This window comes from Dendrobates tinctorius, unplaced genomic scaffold (genome assembly GCF_039654945.1).
Source record: "Dendrobates tinctorius isolate UK_male_01 unplaced genomic scaffold, ASM3965494v1 ptg000332l, whole genome shotgun sequence".
NCBI lineage: Eukaryota > Metazoa > Chordata > Amphibia > Anura > Dendrobatidae > Dendrobates > Dendrobates tinctorius.
The window spans coordinates 17707862-17721845 of record NW_027361998.1 but is presented as its reverse complement, the minus strand read 5'-3'; the positions used below and the strand labels follow the sequence as shown (position 1 = coordinate 17721845).

Sequence of the window (13984 nt, the reverse complement as noted above, 5' to 3'; positions counted from 1 at the left end):
TAATGCTCCAAACATAATGGGCCCCATTTCTAATGCTCTAGTGTATAATGGGCCCTGTAAATGCTGCTCCAGTGTCTGATGTCCACCTTTGGAATGTTCCAGTGTATGGTGGGCCCCATCTATCATTCTCCAGAGTATAGTGCTCCCCAAAAATTGCTGTCCCAACATAGAAAACAATCAAATAAGTCTCCTCGCTAGGGAATCCCTGTACTTGTCTGGACAGGTGCTGTAGCTTGCTTAACAGCTCGCCAGCCGTTCTCACGCCCAGTATGGATTGCACGTGATTGCACAAAGGTTAGAAAGGGTACCGTATCCCTGGATAACATGCATGGATAGCGTACACATTCAAAATATATGTCTATACAGCATGAGGCAGGCTCAGACGGTGTTAGGGCCAGTATGGATTGCACGTCATTGCACAAAGGTTAGAAGGGGTACCGTATCCCCGGATAACATGTATGGATAGCGTACACATTCAAAATATATGTCTATACAGCATGAGGCAGGCTCAGACGGTGTTAGGCCCAGTATGGATTGCACGTCATTGCACAAAGGTTAGAAGGGGTACCGTATCCCCGGATAACATGTATGGATAGCGTACACATTCAAAATATATGTCTATACAGCATGAGGCAGGCTCAGACGGTGTTAGGCCCAGTATGGATTGCACGTCATTGCACAAAGGTTAGAAAGGGTACCGTATCCCCGGATAACATGTATGGATAGCGTACACATTCAAAATATATGTCTATACAGCATGAGGCAGGCTCAGACGGTGTTAGGCCCAGTATGGATTGCACGTCATTGCACAAAGGTTAGAAGGGGTACCGTATCCCCGGATAACATGTATGGATAGCGTACACATTCAAAATATATGTCTATACAGCATGAGGCAGGCTCAGACGGTGTTAGGCCCAGTATGGATTGCACGTCATTGCACAAAGGTTAGAAGGGGTACCGTATCCCCGGATAACATGTATGGATAGCGTACACATTCAAAATATATGTCTATACAGCATGAGGCAGGCTCAGACGGTGTTAGGGCCAGTATGGATTGCACGTCATTGCACAAAGGTTAGAAGGGGTACCGTATCCCTGGATAACATGTATGGATAGCGTACACATTCAAAATATATGTCTATACAGCATGAGGCAGGCTCAGACGGTGTTAGGCCCAGTATGGATTGCACGTGATTGCACAAAGGTTAGAAGGGGTACCGTATCCCCGGATAACATGTATGGATAGCGTACACATTCAAAATATATGTCTATACAGCATGAGGCAGGCTCAGACGGTGTTAGGCCCAGTATGGATTGCACGTCATTGCACAAAGGTTAGAAGGGGTACCGTATCCCCGGAAAACATGTATGGATAGCGTACACATTCAAAATATATGTCTATACAGCATGAGGCAGGCTCAGACGGTGTTAGGCCCAGTATGGATTGCACGTCATTGCACAAAGGTTAGAAAGGGTACCGTATCCCTGGATAACATGTTTGGATAGCGTACACATTCAAAATATATAAAAAACAAAAAAAAAATAAAAAACAAATCTGAACTGAGACAAGTAAGTTAATGTGTATGCACAATGTAAGTGCATTTTAACACATGACCATTAACCAGAGAAAACAGAAAGCAAAAAACACAAATATCCTGAACTAAAAGTAAAAAATATACTGCAAATAATGCATAAAGGTAATAATAATAATAAGGGTATTTAGTAAACATAATTTTGATCAAAATAATGTACAAGCCATCCCGCCACGTCACGGCAACCCTTGTGGGACAGTCCCTACTCTAGTATTTAAAACCTTATCACTTGCCAAGTGGCGTGAATGTGAATAAGGGTCGAGCGGCTGAACCACTTGTAACAGCTTAGGCCAGACTGGATTCAAAATATATGTCTCAGGAGGCAGGCTCAGACGGTGTCAGGCACAGTATGGATTTGACGGCCCAGATTACACAGCGGAGGAGCAGGGAGAGGTAAAGATTGCAAATGCTGGGGCCCTGGCCAAGCAAGGGGGGCCCACTCGTGGGCGTCGGTACTGGCACTGGGCCCCTCATAGTACAGCGGTGTGTCTGACGGCGGGTGTGCACCACCACCGTCAGAGACACTTGATTGCACTATGAGGGACCCTGTGCCAGTGCCCGCGCCCAAGAGTCGGCCTACCCACCTGTCCAGGGCAACGGCACTCGCACGGTGTCGTGCGCTAGGTGGTGACCCCGGCCATGGGTGGGGAGGCAGCACAGTTAGGGAGTTTTAGAAAGTGGCATATGTTGATGTTGGACATTCAACTGATGCAAAAGGCGAAATAGGTGAAGTACCAGGAAGAGGTGGACCAAAGCAAGCCATTTTTCTGTCACCCTATGTGTCATCAGGGGAAGGTGGGACAAAATCCTTGGAAACCCATGCGTGGTTCATTTTAATGAAGGCTAGATCATCCACATTTTGGGTTGACAGACGGGTCCTTTTTTCTGTCAGGATTGATCCAGCTGCACTGAAGACTCTTTCCGATAGCACACTTGCAGCTGGGCAAGCGAGCTCCTGTAAGGCATATTGTGCCAATTCAGGCCAGGTGTCCAGTTTAGCGGCCCAATAGTCAAAGGGGAATGACCTGTGTGGGAGAACATCGATATGGGAGGAAAAGTAGTTTGTAACCATAGTTGACAACTGCTGTCTCCTGTCACTTTCCATCGATGCAGTATTACCAGTTGTGTGAGCGGTATTTGAAAAATCAGTCCACAACATTGTGATGAAACCCCTGTCTCCAACGCCACTTCTGCTGTGTGCACCACGAACACCTCTGCCAAGCTGCCCCCGGCCCGTACGGCTCGTGTGAGAACCATCACCGCTGCTGTGTGCTGGGAATGCCTCAAGCAACCGATTTACCAGAGTTGCTTGTTTATTAGCCAATATTAGGTCAAGGTTCTCCTGTGGCATGATGTTTTGTAATTTGCCTTTATAGCGTGGATCCAGGATGCTGGCCAACCAGTAGTCGTCATCGTTCATCATTTTGGCTATGCGGGGGTCCCTTTTTAGGATCCGCAAGGCATAATCTGACATGTGGGCCAATGTTCCCGGTGTCAATGATGCACTGCGAGTGCTGGGTGGAGGAGCACTTTCTGGCAAATCCACATCCCTCCAGTCACGCACAAACCCTGTACCAGACCTTGCCACGCCAACATTTTCACTTGCCCCACGAGATGCATCCTCCTCCCCTAAGTAATCATCCCCATCATCCTCCTCCTCCTCCTCCTCCTCCTCTTCTTCCTCCACCTCGTCCAGGATAAGTCCCTGAGCAGACAATGGCTGAATGTCATCAAGGATTCCCTCCTCCTCTTCCTCCTCATCAACATTGGCTGCAGACGCCTGCTCCTTAAGGTGCGTCAAAGTTTGCATGAGCAGACGCATAAGTGGGATGCTCATGCTTAGGATGGCGTCGTCTGCGCTTACGAGCCGTGTGCATTCCTCAAAACACTGAAGGACTTTACAAAGGTCTTTCAGCTTCGACCACTGCACGCCTGTCAACTCCATGTCTGCTCTCAAAGTGCCTGGCCGTGTATCCTCCCACAAATGCATTATGGCCTGCCTCTGCTCGCACAGCCGCTCCACCATGTGCAGGGTGGAGTTCCACCTTGTTGCAATGTCGATAATGAGGCGGTGGTTGGGAAGGTGGAGCAATCGCTGCAGCTTCTGCATACGAACGGAGTGTACAGGCGACCGGCGGATGTGCGCGCACAGTCTTCGCACCTTCTGGAGCAGGGCTGTTAACTCCGGATAATTTTTGAGGAAGCACTGCACCACCAGGTTCAAGGTGTGAGCCAAGCAAGGTATGTGGCTGAGTTTTGAAAGGGCTATGGCTGCCACAAAATTACGGCCGTTATCACTAACTACCTTGCCTGCCTCAAGATGTACACTGCCCAGCCATGACTCAGTTTGTAGCTTCAAGTACTCGGCCAGCACCTCGGCGGTGTGTCTGTCGCCCAAACACATCATCTGCAACACAGCCTGCTGACGCTTTCCACTAGCTGCTCGATAGGGGGACACATCGTGTGCAACAGTGGCAGCTGCAGATGGAGTGCTCGTACGACTGCGCTTTGTGGACGAGCTGTCGCTTCTGGAGGAGGAGGAGGAGGAGGAGGGTCGAACGCCTACAGCCAACTGTTTCCTATACCGTGGGCTAGGCAGCACTGTCCCACCACCGCTGTCCCCTGTGGACCCTGCATCCACCACATTAACCCAGTGCGCAGTGATGGACACGTAACGGCCCTGGCCATGCCGACTGGACCATGCATCAGTTGTGAGGTGCACCTTTCCGCTCACTGACTGCTTGAGTGCATGGACAATGCGGTCTTTCACATGATGGTGGAGGGCTGGGATGGCTTTCCGAGAGAAGAAGTGGCGACTGGGTAGGTCATAGCGTGGTACTGCATAGGCCATGAGTTCGCGGAAAGCTGTGCTTTCCACCAACCGAAAGGGCATCATCTCAAACGAGATTAGTTTGGCAATGTGGGCGTTCAAACCCAGTGTACGCGGATGAGAGACTGAGTACTTTCTTGACCTACTCATAGTGTCTGGGAGGGTGAGCTGGACTTGAGAGCTGCATATGGTGGAAGTAGCGGTGGACAGGGCGGACTGAGAGAGGGTTGATGATGGTGATGGAGTTGTTGTTCTTTCTGATGGCCTAGAATCAGTCTTTCGTTGATATAACAGTGGGATTCCCTGACTGCTGTGGCCTTGCAACGACACCTCAACATTTGCTGCTGTGCTAACCGGTGGGCTTACAGTGGGGGAAACAATGTAGCATTGCTGACTACCTTCGTTGTGATAAGTTGCACATGTGGCACTTGAGGTTTGGTGTTGTGTCCACGCTTGCAAGTGCATGCTGGTTAAATGTCTAAGCATGCAACTGGTATTCAAATTTTTCAGATTTTTCCCTCGGCTAAAGGTCTTTGTGCACTTATTACGGATAACCTTGGCCTGATCATGAGGATTTTGTTCAAAAAACTGCCACACTGCACTCTTCCTACTTTGGCAGACATTTTGCGGCCTAGCACGCTGTGATCTTTTGACCCTCTGGACAAGCTGTCCAGCAACTCTTTTGATGTTTGGAACCTGTCTTTGGAGTGCTCCGGGCATGCCAGATAACAGCTGTTGCGATGTCGATGTCTGCTGTGGATGCTCCTCATCTGAGCTATTGGAAGCAGCACCCTCTTCCCCCAATGGATGCCAATCTGGGTCAACAACTGGGTCATCCATCACCTCCTCTTCTATGTCATGTGCACCTTTCTCTGTGTCACCGTGTATGGTGGTACAGTGTGCGGGAAGGGGCACCTGAGTCTCATCAGGGTCAAAATCTGGCTCTGTACACTGCGAGGACAATGTAGTGCTCTGAGTGAATGTACCAGCAGAATCATCCATCAGCGGCTGTGCATCAGTGCACTCCATGTCTGATTCATCTTGGCCTGGGTAATTCACCATTTGACTTGATAATCCAGGCATGGTATGTGAAAACAGCTCCATGGAGTAATCAGTAGTATGGCCTGCGTCATCCTTCAATCTTGGTTGGGGTGAAGGACACAAGGAAAGGTGTGGTTCATGAACATGAGCCTCCAATGACGACTCAGTGCTTTTACTTTTTACAACTGAAGAAGAGGAGGCGATAGAGCTGGAGGCTGAGTCAGCAATGTAAGACAAAACTTTTTCCTGATGCTCTGCCTTTAAAAGCGGTTTGCCAACTCCTAGAAAACTAAGCGTTCGAGTCCTTATGTAGCCAGACGATGACGCAGGGTCAGCACCTCCTGCATTCGGTCCTATTTTGCTCTTGCCACTACCATCAGATCCACCACCAACACCATCATTACCAGCTGCCAACCCCCGCCCAATTCCACGGCCTCTTCCACCAGCCTTCCTCATTTTTGGTAGAAATGTAGACAAAATCCAACAAACTATATAGTAATGTAAAACAAGGTACAAGGTGTCTATAGGACAGGGGAGTTTTAGAATTTCTGCACACACTTGTTGACAGTGGACACTTGTGGATTGTGTGCGGCCCACTGATATCTGAGCGCTATGTGACACGCTCGATGGCACAGCTGCCTGTGACCAAAGTGACGACAGGATAATGGAGATTTTGAATCTCTGCGTACACTTTAGGACACTGGACACTTGTGGATTGTGTGCGGCCCACTGATATCTGAGCGCTATGTGACACGCTCGATGGCACAGCTGCCTGTGACCAAAGTGACGAGAGGATAATGGAGATTTTGAATCTCTGCGTACACTTGTGGACAGTGGACACTTGTGGATTGTGTGCGGCCCACTGATATCTGAGCGCTATGTGACACGCTCGATGGCACAGCTGCCTGTGACCAAAATGACGAGAGGATAATGGAGATTTTGAATCTCTGCGTACACTTTTTGACACTGGACACTTGTGGATTGTGTGCAGCCCACTGATATCTGAGCGCTATGTGACACGCTCGATGGCACAGCTGCCTGTGACCAAAGTGACGAGAGGATAATGGAGATTTTGAATCTCTGCACACACTTTTGGATAGTGGACACTTGTGGATTGTGTGCGGCCCACTGATGTCTGAGCGCTAAGTGACACGATCGATGGCACAGCTGCCTGTGACCAAAGTGACGAGAGGATAATGGAGATTTTGAATCTCTGCGTACACTTGTGGACAGTGGACACTTGTGGATTGTGTGCGGCCCACTGATATCTGAGCGCTATGTGATACGCTCGATGGCACAGCTGCCTGTGACCAAAGTGACGAGAGGATAATGGAGATTTTGAATCTCTGCGTACACTTTTGGACAGTGGACACTTGTGGATTGTGTGCGGCCCACTGATATCTGTGCGCTATGTGACACGCTCGATGGCACAGCTGCCTGTGACCAAAGTGACGAGAGGATAATGGAGATTTTAAATCTCTGCGTACACTTTTGGACACTGGACACTTGTGGATTGTGTGCGGCCCACTGATATCTGAGCGCTATGTGACACGATCGATGGCACAGCTGCCTGTGACCAAAGTGACGAGAGGATAATGGAGATTGGATTGCTTTTAAAAAAGCAGTTTGCGGAGCAGTGGGTAAACAGCAATGCCAGCGTGTCAGGAAGCCTTAAAAGGCAGCCCAACAACCAACACCACTGATACACCACAATATAGCCTCCCCTTGCACTGCACACACAGTGACTTGTGTGTTGTGCAGGCCAAATCGCTAGCAGCAGAAGCAGTTTTTTTGTCTTCTTCCCTGCCTAATGCTCTCCCTACAGAATCAGCAGCAACCTCTCCCTATACTAAGATCGGCAGAAGTAAGATGGCGGTCGGCGTGCACGCCCTTTTATACCCCCTGTGACGCCCACCAAAGCAAGCCAATCACTTGCATGCCCTTCTGAAAGATGGTGGTGACCCGTGCCTATGTCATCACGTTGCCCACAGTGTCCGTGGATCCTGATTGGCTGAAAAAGAGCGCAAAACAAACTTTTGAAACGCGACTTTGGCGCGTAAGTCTCCGACCTCGTGGCCGACCTCATCCTAGGGTCGGGTTTCGTTTCATGAAACCCGACTTTGCCAAAAGTCGGCGACTTTTGAATTTTTTCGACCCGTTTCGCTCAACTCTAGTTGTCACGTTCACCTCACACGCGAACGGTCCCCAGTTCGAAACTGGATAGAAGCATGACATTAGGCGTTGATATTAAATCTTTTGACGTTGAGTCTTTGTTCTCGATGGCTCGTCATGACCACAGTAACCTTCCTCAGCTGGTTTCTGTAGTGTAGTGGTTATCACGCTCGCCTAACACGCGAAAGGTCCCCAGTTCGAAACATGCAGTTACCCTTTGGTTTCCAAGCTTTTGACTTTCAGTTCTTGATCTCGATTGCTTGTTGTCACCACAGTAGGCGCTTGCATCCGGTTTCTGTAGTGTAGCGGTTATCAGGTTCGCCTCACACACGAAAGGTCCCCAGTTCGAAACTGGGCAGAAACACAGCTTTTTCTCTTGGAAAACGATCTTTTTGACTTTCAGTGCTTGTTCCTTATTGCTTGCCATGACCACAGCATTTTTTGTTTGTTTGAATCGGTTGGTTTCTGTAGTGTAGTGGTTATCACGTTTGTTTTACACGCGAAAGGTCCTCAGTTCGAAACTGGGTAGAAACACTGCGTTCCTCTTGCAAACTAGCGCTTTTGACAATGAGTGCTTGATCTTTAATGCTTGCCATGACCACAGTAAACGCTCTTGTCTGGTTACTGTAGTGTAGTGATTGTTCTGTTTGCCATCCTCCTGAAAGTTCCCTGTTTTGATCCCGGGCAGAAACATGTGGCTTTTCTTTATTTTGATCACAAACGTATATTGTTGGCTTAATTAGCCTTAGTTAGCATATTCTATTGCTGGTTTAATGAGCATTACTTTTACCAATGTGATTATTTCTACCCGTTTTTGCTTTTGACAAGCATGTGTGTTTTTGACAGTGTCTAAGTGTTCCTAATTCAAGTAACACCTGATAGGATCAAGGTGCGAAAGCAGGCATCTGGGTGCTTTTTCTTTTTGGCTTTTGGACAAAGGCATGAGAATGTTTTGTGGAGCATGGTTTTGTTTCCTTGTTTGTTCTTTTTCTCCAATAGCCTGACAAATGAAAGGTTCCTGTGTTGCAAAATGCACTTTGTCCTGTCTTCAGACATAGAGGAAGACCTCTTGACTTTGGCTGGCTGTTTTTTTCTTTTTCAAGTTCGTTTCAGCATGTTTAAACATCTTTAGATTTGCATGGAGTTTCTGAAGTGTAGTGGTTGTCACGTTCACCTCACACGCGAACTGTCCACAGTTCAAAACTAGATAGAAGCATGACGTTAGGCGTTGATATTAAAGCTTTTGACGTTGAGTCTTTGTTCTCGATGGCTCTTCATGACCACAGTAACCTTCCACAGCTGGTTTCTGTAGTGTAGTGGTTATCACGTTCGCCTAACATGCGAAAGGTCCCCAGTTCGAAACTGGGCAGAAACACGCAGTTACCCTTTGGTATCCAAGCTTTTGACTTTCAGTTCTTGATCTCGATTGCTTGTTGTCACCACAGTAAGCGCTTGCATCCGGTTTCTGTAGTGTAGCGGTTATCACGTTTGCCTCACACGCGAAAGGTCCACAGTTCGAAACTGGGCAGAAACACAGCTTTTTCTCTTGGAAAACGATCTTTTTGACTTTCAGTGCTTGTTCTTTATTGCTTGCCATGACCACAGCATTTTTTGTTAGTTTGCATCAGTTGGTTTCTGTAGTGTAGCGGTTATCACGTTTGCTTTACACGCGAAAGGTCCTCAGTTCGAAACTGGGCAGAAACACAGCATTTCTATTGCAAACTAGCGCTTTTGACAATGAGTGCTTGATCTTTAATGCTTGCCATAACCACAGTAAATGCTCTTGTCTGGTTACTGTAGTGTAGTGATTGTCCTGTTTGCCATCCTCCTGAAAGTTCCCTGTTTTGATCCCGGGCAGAAACATGTGGCTTTTATTTATTTTGATCACAAACGTATATTGTTGGCTTAATTAGCCTTAGTTAGCATATTCTATTGCTGGTTTAATGAGCATTACTTTTACCAATGTGATTATTTCTACCCGTTTTTGCTTTTGGCAAGCATGTGTGTTTTTGACAGTGTCTAAGTTTTCCTAATTCAAGTAACACCTGATAGGATCAAGGTGCGAAAGCAGGCATCTAGGTGCTTTTTCTTTTTGGCTTTTGGACAAAGGCATGAGAATGTTTTGTGGAGCATGGTTTTGTTTCCCTGTTTGTTCTTTTTCTCCAATAGCCTGACAAATGAAAGGTTCCTGTGTTGCAAAATGCACTTTGTCCTGTCTTCAGACATAGAGGAAGACCTCTTGACTTTGGCTGGCTGTTTTTTTCTTTTTCAAGTTCATTTCAGCATGTTTAAACATCTTTAGCTTTGCATGGAGTTTCTGAAGTGTAGTGGTTGTCACGTTCACCTCACACGCGAACGGTCCCCAGTTTGAAACTGGACAGAAGCATGACATTAGGCGTTGATATTAAAGCTTTTGACGTTGAGTCTTTGTTCTCGATGGCTCGTCATGACCACAGTAACCTTCCGCAGCCTGTGTCTGTAGTGTAGTGGTTATCACGTTCGCCTAACACGAGAAAGGTCCCCTGTTCGAAACTGGGCAGAAACACGCTGTTACCCTTTGGTATCCAAGCTTTTGACTTTCAGTTCTTGATCTCGATTGCTTGTTGTCACCACAGTAAGCGCTTGCATCCGCTTTCTGTAGTGTAGCGGTTATCACGTTCGCCTCACACGCGAAAGGTCCACAGTTCGAAACTGGGCAGAAACACATCTTTTTTCTCTTGGAAAACGATCTTTTTGACTTTCAGTGCTTGTTCTTTATTGCTTGCCATGACCACAGCATTTTTTGTTTGTTTGAATCGGTTGGTTTCTGTAGTGTAGCGGTTATCACGTTTGCTTTACACGCGAAAGGTCCTCAGTAGAGTTGAGCGAAACGGGTCGAAAAAATTCAAAAGTCGCCGACTTTTGGCAAAGTCGGGTTTCATGAAACGAAACCCGACCCTAGGATGAGGTCGGCCACGAGGTCGGTGACTTACGCGCCAAAGTCGCGTTTCAAAAGTTTGTTTTGCTCTCTTTTTCAGTCAATCAGGATCCACGGACACTGTGGGCAACATGATGACCTAGGCACGGGTCACCACCATCTTTCAGAAGGTCATGCAAGTGATTGGCTTGCTTTGGTGGGCGTCACAGGGGGTATAAAAGGGCGTGCACGCCGACCGCCATCTTACTTCTGCCGATCTTAGTATAGGGAGAGGTTGCTGCTGATTCTGTAGGGAGAGCGTTAGGCAGGGAAGAAGACAAAAAAACTGCTTCTGCTGCTAGCGATTTGGCCTGCACAACACACAAGTCACTGTGTGTGCAGTGCAAGGGGAGGCTATATTGTGGTGTATCAGTGGTGTTGGTTGTTGGGCTGCCTTTTAAGGCTTCCTGACACGCTGGCATTGCTGTTTACCCACTGCTCCGCAAACTGCTTTTTTAAAAGCAATCCAATCTCCCTTATCCTCTAGTCACTTTTGTCACAGCTGTGCCATCGAGCGTGTCACATAGCGCTCAGATATCAGTGGGCCTCACACAATCCACAAGTGTCCAGTGTCCAAAAGTGTACGCAGAGATTCAAAATCTCCATTATCCTCTCGTCACTTTGGTCACAGGCAGCTGTGCCATCGAGCGTGTCACATAGCGCTCAGATATCAGTGGGCCTCACACAATCCACAAGTGTCCAGTGTCCAAAAGTGTACGCAGAGATTCAAAATCTCCATTATCCTCTCGTCACTTTGGTCACAGGCAGCTGTGCCATCGAGCGTGTCACATAGCGCTTAGATATCAGTGGGCCTCACACAATCCACAAGTGTCCAGTGTCCAAAAGTGTACGCAGAGATTCAAAATCTCCATTATCCTCTCGTCACTTTGGTCACAGGCAGCTGTGCCATCGAGCGTGTCACATAGCGCTCAGATATCAGTGGGCTGCACACAATCCACAAGTGCCCAGTGTCCAAAAGTGTACGCAGAGATTCAAAATCTCCATTATCCTCTCGTCACTTTGGTCACAGGCAGCTGTGCCATCGAGCGTGTCACATAGCGCTCAGATATCAGTGGGCCTCACACAATCCACAAGTGTCCAGTGTCCAAAAGTGTACGCAGAGATTCAAAATCTCCATTATCCTCTCGTCACTTTGGTCACAGGCAGCTGTGCCATCGAGCGTGTCACATAGCGCTCAGATATCAGTGGGCCTCACACAATCCACAAGTGTCCAGTGTCCAAAAGTGTACGCAGAGATTCAAAATCTCAATTATACTCTCGTCACTTTGGTCACAGGCAGCTGTGCCATCGAGCGTGTCAAATAGCGCTCAGATATCAGTGGGCCGCACACAATCCACAAGTGTCCAGTGTCCAAAAGTGTACACAGAGATTCAAAATCTCCATTATCCTCTCGTCACTTTGGTCACAGACAGCTGTGCCATCGAGCGTGTCACATAGCGCTCAGATATCAGTGGGCCGCACACAATCCACAAGTGTCCAGTGTCAAAAAGTGTACGCAGAGATTCAAAATCTCCCTTATCCTCTCGTCACTTTGGTCACAGGCAGCTGTGCCATCGAGCGTGTCACATAGCGCTCAGATATCAGTGGGCCGCACACAATCCACAAGTGTCCAGTGTCAAAAAGTGTACGCAGAGATTCAAAATCTCCATTATCCTCTCGTCACTTTGGTCACAGGCAGCTGTGCCATCGAGCGTGTCACATAGCGCTCAGATATCAGTGGGCCGCACACAATCCACAAGTGTCCAGTGTCCAAAAGTGTACGCAGAGATTCAAAATCTCCATTATCCTCTCGTCACTTTGGTCACAGGCAGCTGTGCCATCGAGCGTGTCACATAGCGCTCAGATATCAGTGGGCCTCACACAATCCACAAGTGTCCAGTGTCCAAAAGTGTACGCAGAGATTCAAAATCTCCATTATCCTCTCGTCACTTTGGTCACAGGCAGCTGTGCCATCGAGCGTGTCACATAGCGCTCAGATATCAGTGGGCCTCACACAATCTACAAGTGTCCAGTGTCCAAAAGTGTACGCAGAGATTCAAAATCTCCATTATCCTCTCGTCACTTTGGTCACAGGCAGCTGTGCCATCAAGCGTGTCACTTAGCGCTCAGATATCAGTGGGCCTCACACAATCCACAAGTGTCCAGTGTCCAAAAGTGTACGCAGAGATTCAAAATCTCCATTATCCTCTCGTCACTTTGGTCACAGGCAGCTGTGCCATCGAGCGTGTCACATAGCGCTCAGATATCAGTGGGCCTCACACAATCCACAAGTGTCCAGTGTCCAAAAGTGTACGCAGAGTTTCAAAATCTCCATTATCCTCTCGTCACTTTGGTCACAGGCAGCTGTGCCATCGAGCGTGTCACATAGCGCTCAGATATCAGTGGGCCTCACACAATCCACAAGTGTCCAGTGTCCAAAAGTGTACGCAGAGATTCAAAATCTCCATTATCCTCTCGTCACTTTGGTCACAGGCAGCTGTGCCATCGAGCATGTCACATAGCGCTCAGATATCAGTGGGCCTCACACAATCTACAAGTGTCCAGTGTCCAAAAGTGTACGCAGAGATTCAAAATCTCCATTATCCTCTCGTCACTTTGGTCACAGGCAGCTGTGCCATCGAGCGTGTCACATAGCGCTCAGATATCAGTGGGCCGCACACAATCCACAAGTGTCCAGTGTCCAAAAGTGTACGCAGAGATTCAAAATCTCCATTATCCTCTCGTCACTTTGGTCACAGGCAGCTGTGCCATCGAGCGTGTCACCTAGCGCTCAGATATCAGTGGGCCTCACACAATCTACAAGTGTCCAGTGTCCAAAAGTGTACGCAGAGATTCAAAATCTCCATTATCCTCTCGTCACTTTGGTCACAGGCAGCTGTGCCATCGAGCGTGTCACATAGCGCTCAGATATCAGTGGGCCTCACACAATCCAAAAGTGTCCACTGTCCACAAGTGTGTGCAGAAATTCTAAATCTCCCCTGTCCTATAGACACCTTGTACCTTGTTTTACATTACTATATAGTTTGTTGGATTTTGTCTACATTTCTACCAAAAATGAGGAAGGCTGGTGGAAGAGGCCGTGGAATTGGGCAGGGGTTGGCAGCTGGTAATGATGGTGTTGGTGGTGGATCTGATGGTAGTGGCAAGAGCAAAATAGGACCGAATGCAGGAGGTGCTGACCCTGCGTCATCGTCTGGCTACATAAGGCCTCGAACGCTTAGTTTTCTAGGAGTTGGCAAACCGCTTTTAAAGGCAGAGCATCAGGAAAAAGTTTTGTCTTACATTGCTGACTCAGCCTCCAGCTCTATCGCCTCCTCTTCTTCAGTTGTAAAAAGTAAAAGCACTGAGTCGTCATTGGAGGCTCATGTTCAT

The 13984-nt window shown here is 47.9% G+C and overlaps 3 non-coding genes across 3 annotated transcripts; all 3 read left to right on the top strand.

Annotated features, from left to right (window-relative positions):
* The first annotated feature begins 8096 nt into the window (after positions 1 to 8096).
* TRNAV-UAC (transfer RNA valine (anticodon UAC)) lies at positions 8097 to 8169 on the top strand. The gene has a single exon. It is a non-coding gene; the product is annotated as a tRNA-Val (tRNA).
* A 768-nt stretch (positions 8170 to 8937) lies between these two features.
* TRNAV-AAC (transfer RNA valine (anticodon AAC)) lies at positions 8938 to 9010 on the top strand. The gene has a single exon. It is a non-coding gene; the product is annotated as a tRNA-Val (tRNA).
* Positions 9011 to 9266: 256 nt separating this feature from the next.
* TRNAV-UAC (transfer RNA valine (anticodon UAC)) lies at positions 9267 to 9339 on the top strand. Its single transcript has one exon. It is a non-coding gene; the product is annotated as a tRNA-Val (tRNA).
* Positions 9340 to 13984: the final 4645 nt, after the last annotated feature.